The following is a 23,082-nucleotide window of genomic DNA, read 5'->3' on the forward strand; positions in this document are numbered from 1 at the left end:
CACAATCAAAAAATGATTTTTTCGGAATAATTTACATCATTGATATAATAAAACACATGTATGCTTGTTGAGGCATGTAATGCTTGACGCCCTCATATTAATGATGTGTGACAAAATATGTTTGCTGTATCATGTATAGAGTATGATGTATGTGGGGGCAGGTCACTGCAAAAAGATATAGTTGTTGTCATTCGACAAATTCTCTGTAATGTGAGCATTTCCATAAAAAAAACGATCGCGAGGTTGAGGTCTATTAACCGTAAACGTTATACCAAGGAATCGTTATTATTTGTCTTCTCAATTAATGTTAAGTGATATTATGTTTGTTTACATAAACTACTCCTAATGTCCGTCTAGAGCAAATTGTCCTATAATGAGTCCATGTTATAAAACATTGTCAGCTTCAGCACTTGTATGAAGGACAAGCAATAATTGTGATTATTACAACGTCACACCCGACGATAAATTATGCAGATATCATACATCTGTTTCCTACGTTTGAACAAGTAACCATGGTAACATGAGATGAGATATGTCGTGTAAACAGGTATCTATTTTCCTATGGTATCAAGTCACATTCTGGGACAACGTGTCTAGCGTCGAGGAAACTTCCTGACTTCCTCTATCAGAGCGTGGTGATCATGGGCTTCCTTCTTGTCATATCATAAAAAAACGTCTGGGTGACCATTTTAAATAAAAAAATTTAAAAAAACAAGCCATTCCTTGGCATTTGATTGGCTGACCAAGTAATATTTTTGCATTTATATTTCCATAAACCGAAAGAGTAGGGCACGCCCACTTCGAAACTGTTTTCCCAATTGGCTGATAGTAGAATGGGCGGGACTTCCGTTACATTATTGGGCTGAATGATTTCATTGTTTCGTACAGTTATCTACAGTTTGTGTGTGTGTGTGTGTGTGTGTGTGTGTGTGTGTGTGTGTGTGTGTGTGTGTGTGTGTGTGTGTGTGTGTGTGTGTGTGTGTGTGTAATCATTAAATAAGCAGTCTGTGAAGTAATAATTCTTGACTTTATTTATTTATAAGAATCTACTTGAATATGTTTTGCGTTTATGGAGATAAATTTTGTAAACCGAAGTGCGCACTTTGCGTAAATTATTAATTTAGTATGTTTTTAATTATGTATTAACTTTGAATAAAGCTTGAGACCATCTGCAATGTGATAGTGACGACAGCGATTTGAAATGAAAATGATGAAAGTTTGTGAGTGACCTCAGTGAATGAGTTAGTGAGTTTGATTTCCAGCAATATCACGGCGGGGGACACCAGAAATGGGCTTCACACATTGTACCCATGTCGGGAATCGAACCCGGGTCTTCGGTGTGACGAGCGAACGCTATAACCACTAGGCTACCCGACCGCCCTTCAGGTATAATGCCACACCACACATGATATTAGTCACATCTCTGGCACAGGTGAGGTGAGGTGAGGTGAGGTGAGGTGAGGTGAGGTGAGGTGAGGTGTGCTGAGGTGAGGTGAGGTGAGGTGAGGTGAGGTGAGGTGAGATGAGGTGTGCTGAGGTGAGGTGAGGTGAGGTGAGATGAGGTGTGCTGAGGTGAGGTGAGGTGAGGTGAGGTGTGCTGAAGTGAGGTGAGGTGAGGTGAGGTGAGGTGAGGTGAGGTGAGGTGAGGTGAGGTGAGATGAGGTGTGCTGAGGTGAGGTGAGGTGAGGTGAGGTGAGGTGTGCTGAGGTGAGGTGAGGTGAGATGAGGTGTGCTGAGGTGAGGTGAGGTGAGGTGTGCTGAGGTGAGGTGAGGTGAGGTGAGGTGAGGTGAGGTGAGGTGAGGTGGGGTGAAATGGTGTTTAACGTCGCGTTCAAGATTATTGCACTAGACACTCCTATTCCTTACCTTACACCTCGTCACCTAGACACTCCTGTTCCTTACCCTACACCACGTCACCTAGACACTCCTATTCCTTACCTTACACCACGTCACCTAGACACTCCTGTTCCTTACCCCACACCACGTGCACGTCACCTAGGCACTCCTATTCCTTACCTTACACCACGTCACCTAGACACTCCTGTTCCTTACCCCACACCACGTGCACGTCACCTAGGCACTCCTATTCCTTACCTTACACCACGTCACCTAGACGTTCCTATTCCTTAGCTTACACCACGTCACCTAGACACTCCTGTTCCTTATCTTACACCACGTCACCTAAACGCTACTTTCCTCACCTTACACCACGTCACCTAGACACTCCTATTCCTTATCTTACACCACGTCACCTAGACACTCCTGTTCCTTCCCTTACACCACGTCACCTAGACACTCCTATTCCTTACCTTACACCACGTCACCTAGACCCTCCTATTTCTTACCTTACACCACGTCACCTAGACACTCCTGTTCCTTCCCTTACACCACGTCACCTAGACACTCCTATTCCTTACCTTACACCACGTCACCTAGACCCTCCTATTTCTTACCTTACACCACGTCACCTAGACACTCCTATTCCTTACCTTACACCACGTCACCTAGACACTCATATTCCTTATCTTACACCACGTCACCTAGACACTCCTATTCCTTATCTTACACCACGTCACCTAGACACTCCTATTCCTTATCTTACACCACGTCATCTAGACACTCCTATTCCTTACCTTACACCACGTCACCTAGACACTCCTATTCCCTACCTTACACCACGTCACCTAGACACCCCTATTCCCTACCTTACACCACGTCACCTAGACACCCCTATTCCCTACCTTACATCACGTCACCTAGACGCTACTTTTCCTTTTCTTACACCACGTCACCTAGACACTCCTATTCCTCACCTTACACCACGTCACTTAGACACCCCTATTCCTTACCTTACATCACGTCACCTAGACACTCATATTCCTCACCTTACACCACGTCACTTAGATACTCTTATTCCTTACCTTACACCACGTCACCTAGACACTCCTATTCCTTACCTTACACCACGTCACCTAGACCCTCCCATTCCTTACCTTACATCACGTCACCTAGACACTCATATTCCTTACATTACACCACGTCACCTAGACCCTCCATCGCCATCTGATAATGAGACCTGGGCGTCAGAGGTTAATCAACATATGATTATACGACCTAGGCGTCGGAGTGTAATCAACATCTGATAATGCGACCTGGGCATCAGAGGTCAATCATTATCTGATAATGCGACCTTGGCATCAAAGGTAAATCAACATCTGATAATGCGACCTAGGCATCAGAGGTTAATCAACATCTGATGATGGGACCTGGGCATCAGAGTGTAATCACCATCTGATAATGCGACCTGGACATCGGAGGTTAATCACCATCTGATAATGCGACCCTGGCATCAGAGGTTAATCACCATCTGATAATGTGACCGAGGCATCAGTGGTTAATCAACATCTGATAATTTGACCTGGGCATCAGAGTGTAATCTACATCTGATAATGCGACCTGGGCATCAGTGTGTAATGACTACTCCTTAATGCAAGCTGCGTCTTCGTTGTAACCAACGTCAGTAAATGCAACGTGGGGACAAGATGTTCATCAACATCAGCTAATATGACCTGACCTCGGCATTGTCTGCAGTGAGGAGCAGTTAATATGCCACAGAAGAGTAGCGAGTAATGAAACCGCGTGCAGTAAGCCTTTCGTGTAGCATGTGTAGAAGGCGTCATATATTACAAAATCAAAGGAAACGAGCAACATCAGACCAACTTATACTTCAAAAGACAAATAATGTATTTGGTAAAAGTGGGTCAGGTAATTACCATAAATCAGGACAGAGAAGCTAACAGAAAGATATTGACTGAAGTCGACAGATGACTGCTTGTGTAGTTGGTGGCATGGCTGTCTGATTCTTTCAATCTTATTGATTTTTGATAGAAGAGGAACTAGCTTTGAAGCGCGGATTAAACTCTCGAGTGATGAGGGATGCATTCAAAGGAGCCCATGGGGTAGCGGTAGGAGGGGTGGTCCAGTTTCAGAGTCCATGTCGCGAAGTTCAAGGGCGAAGGAGTCCAGTTCATCAGGAAGGAGGACGTGGCTGTAAGGTGTGTCCCGCGCTGACTAGGGTGTTGGTTGAGGGTAGGTCTGTTATCAAATACAAGGGGCTGGGGTGAGTTGATTGTCTAGATGAAGGGACAACAGCTACAGGGATGATACAATGGCCCGATGGAAAAGCCGATGGCGATTTATCAGAGGGTGATTTGAAAAAGACGCAATGTGATTGGTGTTGTCGTTAAGAAGTGTCGTTAAGTTGGTGTTTTGATACGAGGGATGGGAAAGGATAGAGGTGGTCAGTAACAGGTGGGCGTGGTCAGAAAATCTGTCCAGTACCATAAATGAGGCGAATGGTCGAAAGGATCTTTGAGGAAGGGGTCGCGGGGAGTCCACTTACACGTGAGCGCTGTAGTAGGAGGGTTGGTCCATTTATATATATGTTTATGACGTGTATATTTACTGCATGTTCTATAGCAAGTACTCAACTGCTGACAACACAACAGGTTATGGAACATATTGTGATTTATCCTACAGTTGTAAATGAATGCGTTGGCCCCTTGAGAAGCACACGTATACAGTATCCTACTTAAGCCAATCGGTGGAATGTTCATGATCATATACACTTCCCCTGCCTGCAGGTGCAGCCCACTCAATGGCATAAATGCCACCAACTAATAGTTACAGTACTGACGAGCTGAAGAAACGTGCTACTTGACCCAGAACACCGACACTCAGCATGTTACGTGGAATACAATGTCAGCTACTGAATCATCACTACTGTTTTAATGTACATAAATGTCACTGTTATTCAACGTCAATGTGAAGCATGTATTCTTCTACATATTCTGCGCTCCATTGCTTATATAAAGATTTTGGCTGAGAGCAGAATAATAACACAAATGAATGAGATAATAATATTTAAATTATAAATAATGATAAATAAATAATAATTAAATGATGATGAGATATTAGCAAATGAAGTACGACTGAGCTATGTTTGAGCCTGTGCACCATTTACTGTATACATGTTAGGGCCTAGAGCATCAGTGTACTACTGTATACATGTATACGGTAAAGGCAGGGTCTCCGTTAGAGCATCACTGAACTGTATATACGGTTATGTCAGGGTCTATGTTAGAGCATCAGTGTACTACTGTATATACGATAAAGGCAGGGTCTCCGTTAGAGCATCACCGTACTGAATATACGGTTATGTCAGGGTCTATGTTAGAGCATCACTGTACTACTGTATATACGATAAAGGCAGGGTCTCCGTTAGAGCATCACCGTACTGAATATACGGTTATGTCAGGGTCTATGTTAGAGCATCAGTGTACTACTGTATATACGATAAAGGCAGGGTCTCCGTTAGAGCATCACCGTACTGAATATACGGTTATGTCAGGGTCTATGTTAGAGCATCACTGTACTACTGTATATACGATAAAGGCAGGGTCTCCGTTAGAGCATCACTGAACTGTATATACGGTTATGTCAGGGTCTATGTTAGAGCATCACTGTACTGTGTGTACGGTAGTGTCGGGGTCTCCGTTAGAGCATCAGTGTACTGTATATACGGCAGTGTCAGGGTCTATGTCAGAGCATCACTGTACTGTGTGTACGGTAGTGTTGGGGTCTCCGTTAGAGCATCAGTGTACTGTGTGTACGGTAGTGTTGGGGTCTCCGTTAGAGCATCAGTGTACTGTATATACGGCAGTGTCAGGGTCTATGTTAGAGCATCAGTGTACTGTATATACGGCAGTGTCAGGGTCTATGTCAGAGCATCAGTGTACTGTATATACGGCAGTGTCAGGGTCCAGGTCAGTGCATCAGTGTACTGTATGTGTACGGGGTAATCTGTGCTGTGTGAACGGTGTTGGGTGGGCCTATACAAGGGCGCCACTGTATGTGTACGGGGTAATCTATACTGTGTGAACGGTGTTGGGTGGGCCTATACAAGGGCGCCACTGTATGTGTACGGCGTAATCTATACTGTGTGAACGATGTTGGGTGGGCCTATACAAGAGCGCCACTGTATTTGTACGGGATAATATATACTGTGTGAACGGTGTTGGGTGGGCCTATACAAGAGCTCCACTGTATTTGTACGGGATAATATATACTGTGTGAACGGTGTTTTGGGGCCTATACAAGGGCGACACTGTCTTTGTACGGGGTAATATATACTGTGTGAACGGTGTTGGGTGGGCCTATACAAGAGCAACACTGTATGTGTACGGCGTAATCTATACTGTGTGAACGGTGTTGGGTGGGCCTATACAAGAGCATCACTGTATTTGTACGGGGTAATCTATACTGTGTGAACGGTGTTGGGTGGGCCTATACAAGAGTATCACTGTAAGCATACGAGGTAATCTATACTGCGTGAACGGCGTTGGGTGGGCCTATACAAGGACACCACTGTATGTATACGAGGTAATCTATACTGTGTGAACGGGATTGGGTGGGCCTATACAAGAGCACCACTGCTAGCTGGATCAGTACGGGCTAACCCATAATGTGATGACTAGTCAGCCAATTCTCAGTCCCCTGTTCCAGAGTTAATATCGTCTACATACCATACTTGAACCTTCCCCACTGAGGCCATGATATGCATAATGCATGTAATCCACAATCGAATCAAAACAATTCTCTTATATTATTGAATTTGGCCAAAACGTCCAAGCATCACGACGAGGCTGGCCGAGCAAGCACTCAACCATTGCTTTGTGAGTTTCTGTTGAAGAAATTACTGCTAAAATGTGGGGCATACCTTTAAGTATTTTATTATCTCTTCTTTGTTCTAGAGAGCGACCATTTCACAAATGAGATGAGAGATTTTATTAGGTCGGATTCAAGCTGACAAAAAAATAAGATTGATGTTGGGGCTGCAGGAAACCTGCATGTCGGAGAGAGGAGCTGGGCGATGCAAGGAGTTTAATAAGACAAAGTGATGTTAAAAGCTTGTTAATCAAACACCACGTCCGTCATATTATTTAATCACATCGTCGTAAACGTCTGATTTGTCCGTATGTTGTATAGTGTACGATGGAAACCTGACTGGTGACCACAATATCCTCCTATATTTGATCAGCGTTGACATTTGCGGTCTCATGCGCCGAATAATGTATAATCCTAATCAATATTGATTGAAGGAAACTGAAAAATATCGTGCGTCCCGTCCTCCAAATCAGTTGTTTTCTTAATCATTTTTCGGAAAGCTTTCAAGTGAACCTGTTAAATTTTACATTTACAGGCTTAAAAGCGTTCGCTTAAATTCATGTTTAAATGACAAGAGCGTCTAGATATCGTGTGGAATTATTACGTTGCGCAAACGTAAAGGCCTTCATTGAACGACTAACCTACATTTCTCTTAAAACACAACCCATACCACATACAGACGGACGCTATTGACCAGGTCGCGGCCTTGTGGCGGTAAGGCGGCTGTGCGCGTTGTTTGGCGAGGGATTATTCCCGACATCTAGATGTATTAGTGATGAAATTAGTTCCTCCGTCGATGATGTGGTGATTGTGTGTGCCACTTAAATTTGCATCAAACTTTCCCCAACCATCAACCATTACAGGAGATCTCATAAGCGCATGGCGCTTTTTGAATTTCAATATTACGAATGAGAGATTTGCATGAATTTTGATTGCATCTCTGTTCGGGAGGTGATTAGAAATCTAGGAAATGAGTCGTATTGAAGTGATGTTCCCAGAATGCAGCAGTATTTGATGAAGCGGACGTTGTGAGGACGGCGACATCCACTACAGGGGTCACACCACAGCGCGCGAACTTCCTTTATCGGGAATAATCTGTGTGTGTGATGGACTTCGACGTCTCACTGGAGGAGACGTATTCCATGCCTAGATTATGTGCTGAATGAATCAGGTGTTAAAGTGTCAAAATATTAAAGAATTGCATAAATTGTCAAAGTCCTGCATCTTCATATTAACACATACTTGCACAATTAACCCAAAGTGCCAAGCAAACATGGCAGCTATTCGAAGTTACCTATCAGTACCGTATCAAGAAATGACGTGTTGTATATCATCAAAAAACAAACATGATCATGATATAATCGTCATCGTGCAATGGACAATGCTTTTAGAAGTTATTTTCATGAGTAAGGAAATAATTTTTTAGCGTTTATCTAATTATGACAGTAATCTTTGTCGTTTGGGCTCATCGTCTAACTTTTGCGTGCGAAGTGGTGCTTCTAATTTTGAATGCCTCAGTATTTGGAGTAAGGGTGATTATTGAAAGATGATTTATTTCTGTCTGAAATCATTAAATCTAACTGACGCCAATCATGCCTTCTGTGACACCAGCTACTTACTCGTTTAATACCGTGCTATTGAAATCAGTCTATTGTGGTTTTACTCTAAATCATGCATTTGAGGCATCAGTTGGTTTCAAATTGATTTAGTATCAACGTCGACATGAACACACAGGAGGGTGTATCTCCTAGATGACGCAGGGTACACTTCCACAGTTCTATGATTAGTCTTTGATTTATTAAACGTGTAGGTTCATATGCAGGCATCGGGTTGGAACCATCGGGCTCAGCAACCTTTACTTGCCATAAAAGGCGACTATACGTAGAGGGGGATATTCCCCTACTTAAAACTCATCCCTACTTTTACACTTTGACAAAATATTCTGTAGTTGAAAATATTTGAAAAATTCAAATGCTGCTTCAAGATAATGTACAGTTGACAAGCAACTCTCCATTCCTGAAAAATAATGGAGCGTTCAAACAATGAATGACGTCACAGTGTGTTTTAATTGGCTTTAGAGGCGACTAACGGGATCAGGTTGGTGCATGTCATCGTATTCCAATTGTGCAGGTCGATATTCATGATGTCTATCACTTGATTGTCTGGTCCAGACTCGACTATTTGGAGACAGCCGTCACATAGCTGGAATATGCTGAGTGCTGCGTTAAACAACAAACAAACAGCTGGAGCCTGGAACAAGTAAATGGTCTTTCAAACTATGAAATATATACAGTGAGAATATTATCTAGAAACAGCATTACGTGAGCTTCCTCTTTATAAACATATTCAATATTGACGACGTAGTATTAAACCGTAACGTTTCACCCCTTTAGTTGAACCACGTGTCAACGCTTCAGGAAAATGCATGGACTACACGGGGTTGAGGCGAATTGGGTTTCGTCCTCAGTGCATGGCCGCGAACTGACGAGTGTTGAGTAATTGCTGTGGTGCTCACTCACCAGAATTATCACATTAGTTCGGCATCCTTGAAGGAACATGATTGGCAGCCAGGAGATGTAGTACAGGCTCGACGCTTCAGCCTGTCATGGATTTGATCTGAACAACGCAAGCATTGTCGAAAGGGTTACGAGTTCGAACATTATTTCCGTGTTAAGCGTTTGAACATCGTCTAAGTGTTACATATGCTAACAGCGTCTAACTGTTACGTATGCAAATATCGTCTAAATGTCACGTATACGAACATCGTCTACGTATCGTGTGTGTCACATGACCTCGAAACTGATGTTCATAAGTGTATGACGACGCATTTTGACGTTCATACGTTTTTCACGAGACTTCTTGAATTTACGATAACACTGACGGACTACTTCCACATTCCTGGGGAAACCCCTGATAATTCCCCAGCACTAATAAATACCGAAGCGTCTTCTTTGTCTGATCGTTAAACCCTTTAATCGCGAACTTAGCATTTTAGCATACATTGCGAAGTCAGAAAGTTAAACTACATTCCCGTGCAAGATCATCCTCGCTACGGCCCCTCCTAATGAACAAACGAAGAAATGCACAATGTCATCCAAACAATCGTGGTCTCTGTGTCTAGACTAGGTGACAGTCTCCAGCAATCTATGAATTTACTTTAGTATCTATACGACACATCTTTACAATAACCTTTCAATGATCGGTCAACTGATCAATGATGACTGACCCTTGTAATCGCCACATGTTTATCAGCAACTTCGGAAATCATTCCCGTCACGTTTATTGTGTCCGCGATTTTGACGTCCTCTACTTGAGGTGAATGTATTACGACGCTCTGTCATTGTGACTGACCTACTGAGGTAGTTCTTAACAGACCTTTCTCATCTAACGAGGATATTTCTTGAATATATTTGTTGTAAACAAACCACAAAAGATGTTACTGTAGAACAACGTGAGCATATATACGCTTAGCTCTTCTTGGAACTACTTCGTTCCACGATACGGCTGGTTGTTGTGTGGCTGTCAGTGTAAACTCAGATGTCCTAAATAAAATTGTGTAGATACCTACACCCTTCGAGGTATAAAATAGTGAGTTCAATGCAGCAAGCTCCGACGTTCATACAGTTTGGCCCTCACTCTATGAAGGTTCATACTCCAATGAACTCACACATAGTGAAGGTTAATTCTAAAGTGAACATCGTCTAAGTGTAACGCATGTGAACATCGTCTAAGTGATACGTATGTGAACATCGTCTAAGTGATACGTATGTGAACAACGTCTAAGTGATACGTATGTGAACATCGTCTAAGTAATACGCATGTGAACATTGTGTAAGTGTTGCTCTTGTGAATATCGACTAAGTGTTACGTCTGTGGACATCGTCTAAGTGACACGTGAGTCACCATTGTGTGTGTGTTACGTGTGCGAACATCGCCCAAGTGTAACGCATGCGAACAACATCTAAATGTTTCGTATGCGAACATCAACAAAGTGTTATGTGTCACCGCCGTCATAAAGCTGTAATATTAGAACATTGTTCAAAGGGATACGTGTGCGAACAGTTTTTAATTATACGTGTTTGAACATTGTTCAAAGGGATACGTGTGCGAATAGTTTTTAATGATAAGTGTTTGAACATTGTTCAAAGGGATACGTGTGCGAATAGTTTTTAATGATAAGTGTTTGAACATTGTTCAAAGGGATACGTGTGCGAATAGTTCTTAATGATAAGTGTTTGAACATTTTTCAAAGTGATACGTGTGCGAACAGTTTTTAATGATAAGTGTTTGAACAATGTTCAAATTGATACGTGTGCGAATAGTTTTTAATGATAAGTGTTTGAATATTTTTCAAAGTGATACGTGTGCGAACAGTTTTTAATGATAAGTGTTTGAACATTGTTCAAAGTGATACGTGTGCGAACAGTTTTTAATGATAAGTGTTTGAACATTGTTCAAAGTGATACATGTTCGAACAGTTTTTAATGATAAGTGTTTGAACATTGTTCAAAGTGATACGTGTGCGAACAGTTTTTAATGATAAGTGTTTGAACATTGTTCAAAGGGATACGTGTGCGAATAGTTTTTAATGATAAGTGTTTGAACATTGTTCAAAGGGATACGTGTGCGAATAGTTTTTAATGATAAGTGTTTGAACATTGTTCAAAGCGATACGTGTGCGAATAGTTCTTAATGATAAGTGTTTGAACATTGTTCAAAGGGATACGTGTGCGAATAGTTCTTAATGATAAGTGTTTGAACATTGTTCAAAGTGATACGTGTGCGAACAGTTTTTAATGATAAGTGTTTGAACAATGTTCAAATTGATACGTGTGCGAACAGTTTTTAATGATAAGTGTTTGAACATTGTTCAAAGTGATACGTGTGCGAACAGTTTTTAATGATAAGTGTTTGAACATTGTTCAAAGTGATACATGTTCGAACAGTTTTTAATGATAAGTGTTTGAACATTGTTCAAAGGGATACGTGTGCGAACAGTTTTTAGTGATAAGTGTTTGAACATTTTTCAAAGTGATACGTGTTTGAACAATGTTCAAAGTGATACACATTCGAACATTTTTTCAGTTTGACGTGTTCAAACATGATTCAGTGTGACGTGTTCGTACAATGTTCAGTGTTCTTTGCTCTAGCAGATTGTAATGTTAGAACAGTTGTGTTAGAACAGTATTCATTGTTACGTTTTCGATTACTTATGTGTAAGGGGTATGTTTCCCAAGTACGTCTATTATCAACGGTCCTATGGCTATATTACTACATCCACCTTAAACCTTATTAATTAAACAATCTTGTTCTTATCCACAGGGCAGCGGGGTAGCCTAGTGGTTAAAGTGTCCGCCAGTCATGCACAAGACCCTGGTTCGATTCTCAAAAAGGGTACAATATGTGAAGCCCATGTCTCGTGTCCCCCGCCGTGATATTGCTGGAATATTGCTAAAAGCGGCGTGAAACTATACTCACCCACTCTTATCCACATACCTAATTTCTTTGGATTTAACTACTTGGAACAAGGCGAGAATAGAGCGTGTATCGTCCAGCTCTGAGATGAATTTGACTGATGGGACACTGAGTACACAGCGATGTTTAGATCATACACCAGCTGACTGAATATCCGGGATGTTCTACCGGGATGCGAGCGATATGCCTGCCAAACGGATGCACTAGGTGATACAACATTTAAACATGTTCTATTAAAACTTCAAAGCCATACGCATTCTGAGGTACAAACCAGGCATGAGGTGGAGGAATTTCTCGAGCATATTTATTACGTCCTTAAATGATTACGACTTGTGATATTATTTAAAAAATATTTTTATTTATTATTTTAACTTAATCTCTCGGGTCAAACACATAAATGGTTCAGATACCAAAGCAGTTTCCATCAATTGCTGGGTGATAACACTATTTGTACCCGTTTACTCGTTAGGCTTTATGTCACTCGCCTGCGGCCATGGGCCTACGAATCGTGGAATAAATCTAACGCGAGACGCATAAAACCCCATGTACCCCGAGTGATCCTGCTACAATGAATTTATCTTACCGACAATCTGCCATTGTAAAGAAATTAAAACAAATTCAAAATTGATGGAAACAGCTGCTCGGCTTGAGGTTAACTTGTGCTATGTCACGTGACTTTCATTGACTCGGGAAGAGAGGGCGTCTTCTTGCTTCGAAGCGTGGCACAAGAGATTAATTCTGCCTCTGAGAAGTCCACGTCCAACCTGACTTGCTCGTGGTGAGTTACAAAAAGGATTCATTCTCCCGTTGAGAAATGTATTTCCCTCCATGGCGGGATACATACATTCGTCACCACTCGCCCCTTTCCGTAACCTGCAAGACGCTATTCGGCTTGACCCGGAATAACACGAGTTGGTCACGAATGGGGATAAATGATATTTTATCAAATCACGTGGACCAATCAGATCTCATCATTCTATCATGGAGGTATGATAACACTATTTGTACCCGTTTCCTTGGTCATAATACTTTTTGCATCTGTTTCCTAGGCCATGTCAATATGTTTACCTGTGCCATGGGCCATGTTAATGAACGCCTTGATATCTCCACCCAAAAGGGTGAGGTGAGGTGAGGTGAGGTGAGGTGAAATTGGGTTTAATGTCGCGTCGAAGATTATTGCACTTATATAGCGATGTGCATGCACGTGTGTGTATGGCTGCTTGTGATAGTCCGGACTGATGCCGATTTATAGTGCTAACCTACTGAGATATCATGCTGCAGTTTAACATGAATACCCCACTCAGACACAGTATACTGACTCCGCGCCGACCAGTCCTTGTTTAAGCCCCTTAATGCCGAGCGCCAGACAGGGTAACAACAAGTACCATCTTTTAACGTCTTTTGGTATGACGCGGGCGGGGATCGAAACCCGGACCTTCCGCTCTCCGGGCGGACGCTCTACCACTAGACCACGGAAGCGGTCCCACCCAAAAGGGAGTACGAGGGAGGGTTTATATGCGGTGACAGGTTATCTTCTTCTGGGATAGAATTTCTGAATCGTTGTGGTCAAGGAATGAAGCCAAACCATCTTAGAAAGTTGACATATGATTGACTCACTATCCCAAGCATCGTACATTTACGTTGGGTGGTCAATGCTTTGTCAGGGTTCAACAAACGCGACCTCCAATGGAATCATCATATCCCCAGGTAGAAATTAAAATAATTAATCCTGGGCCATGTCAATATGATTATCCCTTTGCTGGATCATATCTGTATACCAGGTCATGTCATATGAGAAGCTTTCAGTCACATTTAAAACGATGTTCAAAGTCTGTCTGCGTTATACACAAAGCGACAATTGTGATCAAGCGTGGCACCCATGGATGAGCATGTCCTGACGTTAGCACCATCGATGTCCAAATGATGATTCTCTTCAAGTTACTACTGAATGGAAGGTATTCTCAGCGCAGTATAAGTCTCGGGGGTGATTGGCAGTCGGGTCCTTAGGGCATATGGAGCTTCACCTAGAAACGACGTAAGCGGTCGTATCAAGGTGCTCTTTAGTAGATTTAACATTCTGGGTAGGTTACAAAGTTCCGGTTGTCCCCATAGTTTCAGAGGTACGAATGTATTGAACCGCGTACGTCAAAGGGGTAGAAACATATTCAAGGGTTCAGGACAATTTGCCTAAACTGAAAGCAAATGTCATGGAAGTTGCTGGATTTCTTCATTGAGAACATCTTCCTGGAATTTTGAGACAAGATTTAGCCTAGAAGTGGGCATCTCCACCAATTGTGCTATCTTTCTGCTGTTTCTTAGTGGCTTCAGGTATATCGATGATCTGATATTGTTAAAAAAAACCAATTAGCCAATTTCCTTCCACTACTTTACTCAACTGAACCGGAAATATAAGAGTTCAGTGAAACCGCCTCATCTGTTTCATATTAAGATCTATGCATAAAGATTCAGAGTGACAAACAAATCTCCACAAGACTGGATGACAAGAGACGTTTTATGGTAGACATGTTGAGGATACTTCCAAAGTTGACGCATATGTGACAAATATGGTGTCCTTCATTGACTTTTACCATATGTTTTACCAAATATTGTATCGCGTTTAAATAATCAAATGTCTGACGACACATTAAGCTACTCGTTACCTGAGAAATGACTTACTTCATGGGGCACCCATATGAACTACCATTTCCTGTGCGAGGTTGGCAACTGAAATTTGGAAGTGAGCAAAGATGCTTCAATATGTACCTTCAAAAGTACTTTTACATGCATATCAAGTATCTGCAACATTACTGATACAGCATTAACATCGATGGGAGATTCATAAGCGACTAATTATTCACTGCTGATGAAAATGGACAAAACTGGCTACCGCGCAGTCAGCATGTATCTCAAACTGAAATCTTCAAAAGCCATCCATGTGGACATGCTGTCAACTTTAGGGAATGATGCTCATTCCTTTGCCATTCTGAAGTGGTGGGCAGAGGAGTTCAAGAGGGGCGGATATAGCCGTGAAGATGATACAAGATCAGGAAGACCTTCACTTGCCACCATGAAGAAAGATGTTGACAAAATACATTGATGTGAATATGGATGATCGACAACTCACCACACGTCACACAGATAGTACAGCAGGCATTTCTCATGAGAGAGTTGGGAACAATGAACTTGGCATGACTAAGGTTTCAGCACGATTTTGACTCCTGATCAGAAACGTTCCAGGTTCATCATCCCTTACGTGAGATTGATCGTCATTTTCAAGCAGATGCAGCTGATTATGTTGAGCGATTGGTAACCATGGATGGGTCTTGGCTTCACCACCAGTAGCCAGAAACTAAACAACAGTCGAACCAGTGGAAACATCTCCTCCTCCGAAAAGGGCAAATAAGTCCTACTGGTGGACTACCTCCCGAAAGCTCAGATCATTAGTGACCAATAGTATTGTAACCCAGCTTTTGCAGGTTGGTCGGAAAATCAAGGCTGAACGTTGTGGAAAACTCACTAAAGGTGTTTCGTTCCACCAGGACAATCCACCTGTGATCTGCTGACACCATGGCTGTAATGTGTGACTGTAACTTTGACCCATTGAAAATCCTCCGTATTCACCAGAATGAGCACCGTCACGTCACATCTCCTTTCTTCCCAAACTTGAAGTCAGAACTGTCTGCTAAGCATTATGCAAATGACGGTGACGTCATTTATGCTGCGGGTGATTTGTTCACTACCCGGAGGAAGCCTTCTACACCAGCGAGATCCAGTCACTCCAGTATCGCTACCAGAAGTCTTTGTACCTCATTGGTGATTATGTTGGCAAATAATTAGTAACCAACTCCAACGACACACTCCATCTGTTAGGCCAGAGTTTTCAGCCACCCTTCTTATTTCATGATGGGAATTGTCAGTTTGTGACCATTCATAATATGCCCCTTTTAACGCTATCACTCACTCTCAGTGTGAAAAACAGAAAGGGAAATCCGATTCGTTATAGCCTTGAAGTTTGGTTGCAACGCGTCACAACTATTTGAGAACAGCAAACCGTATGTTTCTCCTGGCAGCGTCGCATGTCTACGCTATGCGGTGAGCAACGAGGACTCGAGTCACCAGTGGCTGTAAAAGCTTTTAAGAACCTCAGAGAAGACGATTAGCAAAGATGACAGATCGTAAGCAGACAACATCAGGTGTTATATGAAGCCTTATGTGAATGGTATGACGCCCATCAAAACATGCTGGCTTCCTCTGGTATAAACGTTAGGCGTTTCTTTTTGGTTGTTTTATAAAATCCACATGAAGTACTCAGTAAATAAGTAACACATAAAATTTTGTCTGACCTTTCTTATAATAGAAGACTTGTTATGGCGTTGATTTTTTAATACCTGTCGGTTATATTTTGAGTCAGAGCATTTCAAAAGTGTTTTCACTATTATACCTACTCCTCATTGATAGAACATGCTAAGACTCCATCGACAGTTCATATTTAAGATGGAAATTAACAAGCAGTTTCATAGAGGTCGTGTGGACCAGGTTTTTGCATTTAAGTCAACAATACCCTAATTGTAATACACCCACTGCTGACGATCAAGTGTTTGTAATCAATAACATGTGTTGAATTATATTTCTTTCCTTTTATGAGCAAATACAAGTTATAAATATAAAATTTTCAGGCATTGAAAAAAAGCAAAATGTCACTAAAGAAGATAAAATCAAACAAATCGTTTGCCTCCGTATCTTCATTTTGGCTGAAATGATCCGTAAACTATATAATCAATTTGTTTTGGCCTAAGGGCTCCAATAGAGTTTGCAACATCGCTCAATACGAATATAAGAGAAGTTACCATCAATAAAACGTCTTTTCACTATTTACAAAACGACGTATAATTGGTAATAAAAAAATCAATGTGGCTTTATTTGAATGAATGAGCGTAAACGATGCTGGCTATCCCAGAATACCTACCCCTTGTGTCTTCTGACGTATCGAGGCTTTGACCCCAGTGGACTCGTACACACACCATCAACTGCACAAACAATATGTCTGTAGTCTCAACTACCCCAGGTCTTGCGAGATTTATCTGTTGTGTCTATAAGATCACAGTCGATTTACATACGTGGATCTCTTGTTTGAAAGGCGGATGTGACCTGTCAGATATATGTGTACCCAGCCAGACCCCTTTGGGAGACCTTGGTGGGTAATTCCAGTAATACGAAGCGTCAACACACAGAACAATCCCCTCGGTCGAACACCAACCCCCAAATTCTCGGTCTCACCACCTGTTTTCACGGACATGAGTTGTAGCATTTCAGTAATTGAATTGCTGTGTTTGAGAGAATTGGCCAGATCAATGAAGCTAGACACATTAGAAACTGCTGAGGGGGAATTAGCTGGCCACTTGGCCTGTGCCCCCATCTCCAGCTCTGATGTCTCACAAGCATCACTATATCGTGTCCGCCAGATTCGGAATTTGATATCATGCAGAATGAATAAACGATGATGGTCATTACTTCATATTTGACCATATTTTGATATTAAACTTTGCAGGGTTCAAATTCCGAAGCATAAAACATGAATTATCAAGCTATTGTAATGGTGGTCATTTCGTTATCAGGATGAAGTCGTGAAGAATCCTCGATCTGGTCCGTCAGGTTGGAACATTCGCACACCTCCCCTCATGTGCTACAATTACATACAATTATATGTAAATGTATTATTTTTCTGTACCTGTTCGGTGTGTTAGAGTAATTCCTCACACCAATCTCCCTTGTACTGCTGGGGCATTCACGTAGCCTAGTGGTTAAAGCGTTCGCTCGTCACGCTGGAGACCCGGTTCGATTCCCGACATGGGTACAATGTGTGAAGCCCCTTTCTGGTGTCCCCCGCCGTGATATTGCTGGAATATTGCCAAAAGCGGTGTAAAATGAAACTAACTCACTCTTGTACTGCTACACATATATCATACTTCTCTACCTATTCTGTGTGAGTGAGTGAGTATGGTTTTACGCCGCTTTTAGCAATATTCCAGCAATATCACGGCGGGGGACACCAGAAATGGGCTTCACACATTGTGCCCATGTCGGGAATCGAACCCGGGTCTTCGGCGTGACGAGCGAACGCTTTAACCACTAGGCTACCCGACCGCCCCACCTATTCTGTGTGTTCGAGTCATCCACACACCTTTCTCAATTAGTGCCACACACTAATATACCTGCTTCTGTATCTATTACGTGTGTCAGTATTTATGCACGCTAGACATCTTGCAAAGAGATAAAAGCAACAAAAGCTTTCCATAGCCACAACAAATTACGACATTACGATTTCAACTTTATAATTAGCATGTGTTTACGAATGTTTCAAATTGTGATGATGCCAAGTGCTCATAAAAAAGGTGAACATCTCCTGCCCCACAGGGGGCACCCGTCACAAAGCAACGTCAAAGTAACGTCAAGTAACGTCACACGCACGCACACGCACACGCACACGCACACGTACATGCACACGCACACGCACACGCAAGCTTATATATAAATTGTGATACAAATTGTAATCCTTGTGCATTATCATACACATATTGTATCCAATCAATAATACATAGCAAAAATGTTTGATACATTATATTTGTGAGTATTTAATTCATCCGGAACGATGGAGGATTATGATGAATCTCAATCATCGTTGTAACATACACACATGGATTAAATACATCTTTCAATCAATATATTTCCACGATTAATATTTTGATAGCTGGAAAATGTGGCATTATCAATACACATCACTGATTCCCATCAGGACGGGTCCTGTGGGACACCGATAATTGGCATCGTTATAGCAAAAGATAAAGAAAAACAAAATCAGGATTTTTAGTTTCCATAAATGAATTGCCGCAGCAACCAGACTATTGGGTATGTATATTCCTTGTACAAATATGGCTCACCTGACACCATCAATACCTTTACGTCATAATTGCTAGTGTATGTTTGTAAAGTGTTATCCTCGGTAGGCCTTCAGATCCTGCAATGAACGATAAATCTATCCCTTACATACAAACATCACATCCAGTTTATCATACTCAAAGCCTCGGGCACAGGGAAATTCTATCGCATTCTTTCTCACACTACGATTCCTTCGGACCAGTTCGATTTCCTCAGCCTTCAAAGAGATCGCCGCTGACTGAATCGGTCCCCAACCAAGATATTTGCACTGGCTTCCGGTGTGTGCATCTCGTCATATTATTGGACTGTAGACTGGGTATTATCCCGCTTCGATTTCCGCTGAAAAGTAAGACTTGGGAAGTGTCGTTTGGACTGCGTTCATGTAATCCCAATGTGAAGATACCTTCCCTATATCAGCTAACTACTTGAGATAGCACTGCCTCACGTCGGATAGGTTAGTGATGAGGACTGAGTTGATGATGGCCAGGCGATCGTTAGAAACTTTAAAGGTTAGCACATTATGTACTTGTCTACCAGTAGCATCAGCGAGGCTCGCCACAACCTGAGCCACTCTACCTCTCTACATATATAGCACTCTAGTGCGTGTCTGTTCTTCCATTCCTCTCAGTCACCTTCACCCAGCGCTACAGTCCTATACCACTCTATCGCGCATATCAACGAACTGAAGGCTATGTTCCTATACCACTCGACCGCGCATATCAACGAACTAAAGGCTATGTTCCTATACCATTCTACCGCGCATGTCAACGAACTAAAGGCTATGTTCCTATACCACTCTACTGCGCATATCAACGAACTAAAGGCTATGTTCCTATACTACTCTACCGCGCATATCAACGAACTAAAGGCTATGTTCCTATACCACTCTACCGCGCATGTCAACGAACTAAAGGCTATGTTCCTATACCACTCTACCGCGCATATCAACGAACTAAAGGCTATGTTCCTATACCACTCTATGCGCATATCAACGAACTAAAGACTATGTTCCTATACCACTCTACCGCGCATGTCAACGAACTAAAGGCTATGTTCCTATACCACTCTACCGCGCATATCAACGAACTAAAGGCTATGTTCCTATACCACTCTATCGCGCATATCAACGAACTGAAGGCTATGTTCCTATACCACTCGACCGCGCATATCAACGAACTAAAGGCTATGTTCCTATACCATTCTACCGCGCATGTCAACGAACTAAAGGCTATGTTCCTATACCACTCTACTGCGCATATCAACGAACTAAAGGCTATGTTCCTATACTACTCTACCGCGCATATCAACGAACTAAAGGCTATGTTCCTATACCACTCTACCGCGCATGTCAACGAACTAAAGGCTATGTTCCTATACCACTCTACCGCGCATATCAACGAACTAAAGGCTATGTTCCTATACCACTCTATGCGCATATCAACGAACTAAAGACTATGTTCCTATACCACTCTACCGCGCATATCACCGAACTAAGGGCTATGTTCCTATACTACTCTACCGTCCATGTGATTAAAAGTCTCTAGTTTCCTATGCCGATCTATCTTCCATGTGAGTAAAATTATCTAGTTTCCTATACTGTGCTACCGTCCATATGAGTAAAAGTCTCAAATGCCCAATACCGATCTACCGTCCATATGAGTAAAAGTCTCTGTAGTACTCAATACCGTGCTACCGTCCATGTTGGTAAAAGTCTCAAGTTCCCTATACCGATCTACCGTCCATGTTGGTAAAAGTCTCAAGTTCCCTATACCGATCTACCGTCCATGTTGGTAAAAGTATCAAGTTCCCTATACCGATCTACCGTCCATGTTGGTAAAAGTCTCAAGTTTCCTATACCGATCTACCGTCCATGTTGGTAAAAGTCTCAAGTTCCCTATACCGATCTACCGTCCATGTTGGTAAAAGTCTCAAGTTCCCTATACCGATCTACCGTCCATGTTGGTAAAAGTATCAAGTTCCCTATACCGATCTACCGTCCATGTTGGTAAAAGTCTCAAGTTTCCTATACCGATCTACCGTCCATGTTGGTAAAAGTCTCAAGTTCCCTATACCGATCTACCGTCTATGTTGGTAAAAGTCTCAAGTTTCCTATACCGATCTACCGTCCATGTTGGTAAAAGTCTCAAGTTCCCTATACCGATCTACCGTCCATGTTGGTAAAAGTCTCAAGTTCCCTATACCGATCTACCGTCCATGTTGGTAAAAGTATCAAGTTCCCTATACCGATCTACCGTCCATGTTGGTAAAAGTCTCAAGTTCCCTATACCGATCTACCGTCCATGTTGGTAAAAGTCTCAAGTTCCCTATACCGATCTACCGTCCATGTTGGTAAAAGTCTCAAGTTCCCTATACCGATCTACCGTCCATGTTGGTAAAAGTCACAAATTCCCTATACAGATATACCACCCATGTTGGTAAAAGTCTCAAGTTCCCTATACCGATATACCGCCTATGTTGGTAAATGTCTCAAGTTCCCTATACCGATCTACCGTCCATGTTGGTAAAAGTCTCAAGTTCCCTATACCGATCTACCGTCCATGTTGGTAAAAGTCTCCAATTCCCCTATACCGATCTACCGTCCATGTTGGTAAAAGTCTCCAATTCCCCATACCGATCTACCGTCCATGTTGGTAAAAATCTCTAGTTTCCTCTACCGACCCGGTACCTCTTTGTGTCAGTAATCTTCACTAAACTCCGATACAACTCTTCTGCTGATGCCAAAGTACTTCAAAGTACCTGCACTACTTGATAGAAGGTATTTCGTTTTAAGATGCATATAAAGATAAGCTGAAGATATAACATCTTGGAAAGTTAACGATGAATGTGAAATATATATGCAAACGTTAACAAACCCAAACCAATGATGTTAATCCTCAGAAACATGATTAGCCCTGTCCATCTGCTCCCCTGAGTGATGAATCTGACGGACTTTATTTCTGCCGTACTACAAACGCATTATTCCGCTATGTCAAACAGATAAACGTTGTAGTACCCAAGGGGCAATTGGCCGCAAACATTCAACACTAGTGTCCTCGCGCATGACCAGAAGCACTGAAGACCCCATGGCCTTCAGCATCACCCGACCCGACCTTCCTCTTTAATGACCATCAGGGGTAAGTAGGTCATAAGGTCATCAGAGACTTGAAGTGGGTGAAAGGGCCTTGGGAAAAACACGTCCAGCTAACTGACCGCTGGGAAGCGCGAAAGGCATGTTCGATTAGATCAAACACGGTCCAAATATTATTAGAGTGGCGAAATAGAAGCATTGCAATATGTCCATTTGATGTGTAATTCTTGAAGACACAGTCGGAAATAGACTGTCCGCGTCTTCTAATACTTTCTATTACGGGAGATTCCCACAAAATAACTCACCCAAAGTCACGTGATGCGTATTTTGGTGCCTTTGTGTCATCAATGAAGGCACAATAAATGATGTACGTTGCGTGTGGCGTTCACAAACTAAAAAAACGTGACATATGTGTGGGTAATGATTGACATAAATATTTACATAGCATTTAACTCGAAATAGCACATGTCTTTCAAAGTTTTAGTTAAATCACGCCTTGTCGCTTGCTGTAGGTTTGTTTGTTTGTTGTTTAACGCCGCACTCAGCAATTTTCCAACTATATATGGCGGCTTTCTATGAATATTCGAGTCCGGACCAGACAATCCGGTGAAGTTGTATACTGGTTATAGGGTATACCAAGTATATACGAACTTCATCACTGTTGACATGTTTTTACCAAAGTACAACGACTACGTTTTTTTGTAAGTCGCTTATGTGCCGTCATCTAGCAGGTTAATTGTGATCACAGCCTGCAACCCTGTATCGTATTAATACAAACGTGATTTTTGTTTGTTTGTTGTTTAACTCTGCACCCAGCAATATTCCAGCTATATGACAGCGGTCTAAAATGACCGAGT

The sequence above is a fragment of the Haliotis cracherodii genome, unplaced genomic scaffold (assembly GCF_022045235.1).
Source record: "Haliotis cracherodii isolate W230 unplaced genomic scaffold, xgHalCrac1.p SCAF_4, whole genome shotgun sequence".
Lineage (NCBI taxonomy): Eukaryota > Metazoa > Mollusca > Gastropoda > Lepetellida > Haliotidae > Haliotis > Haliotis cracherodii.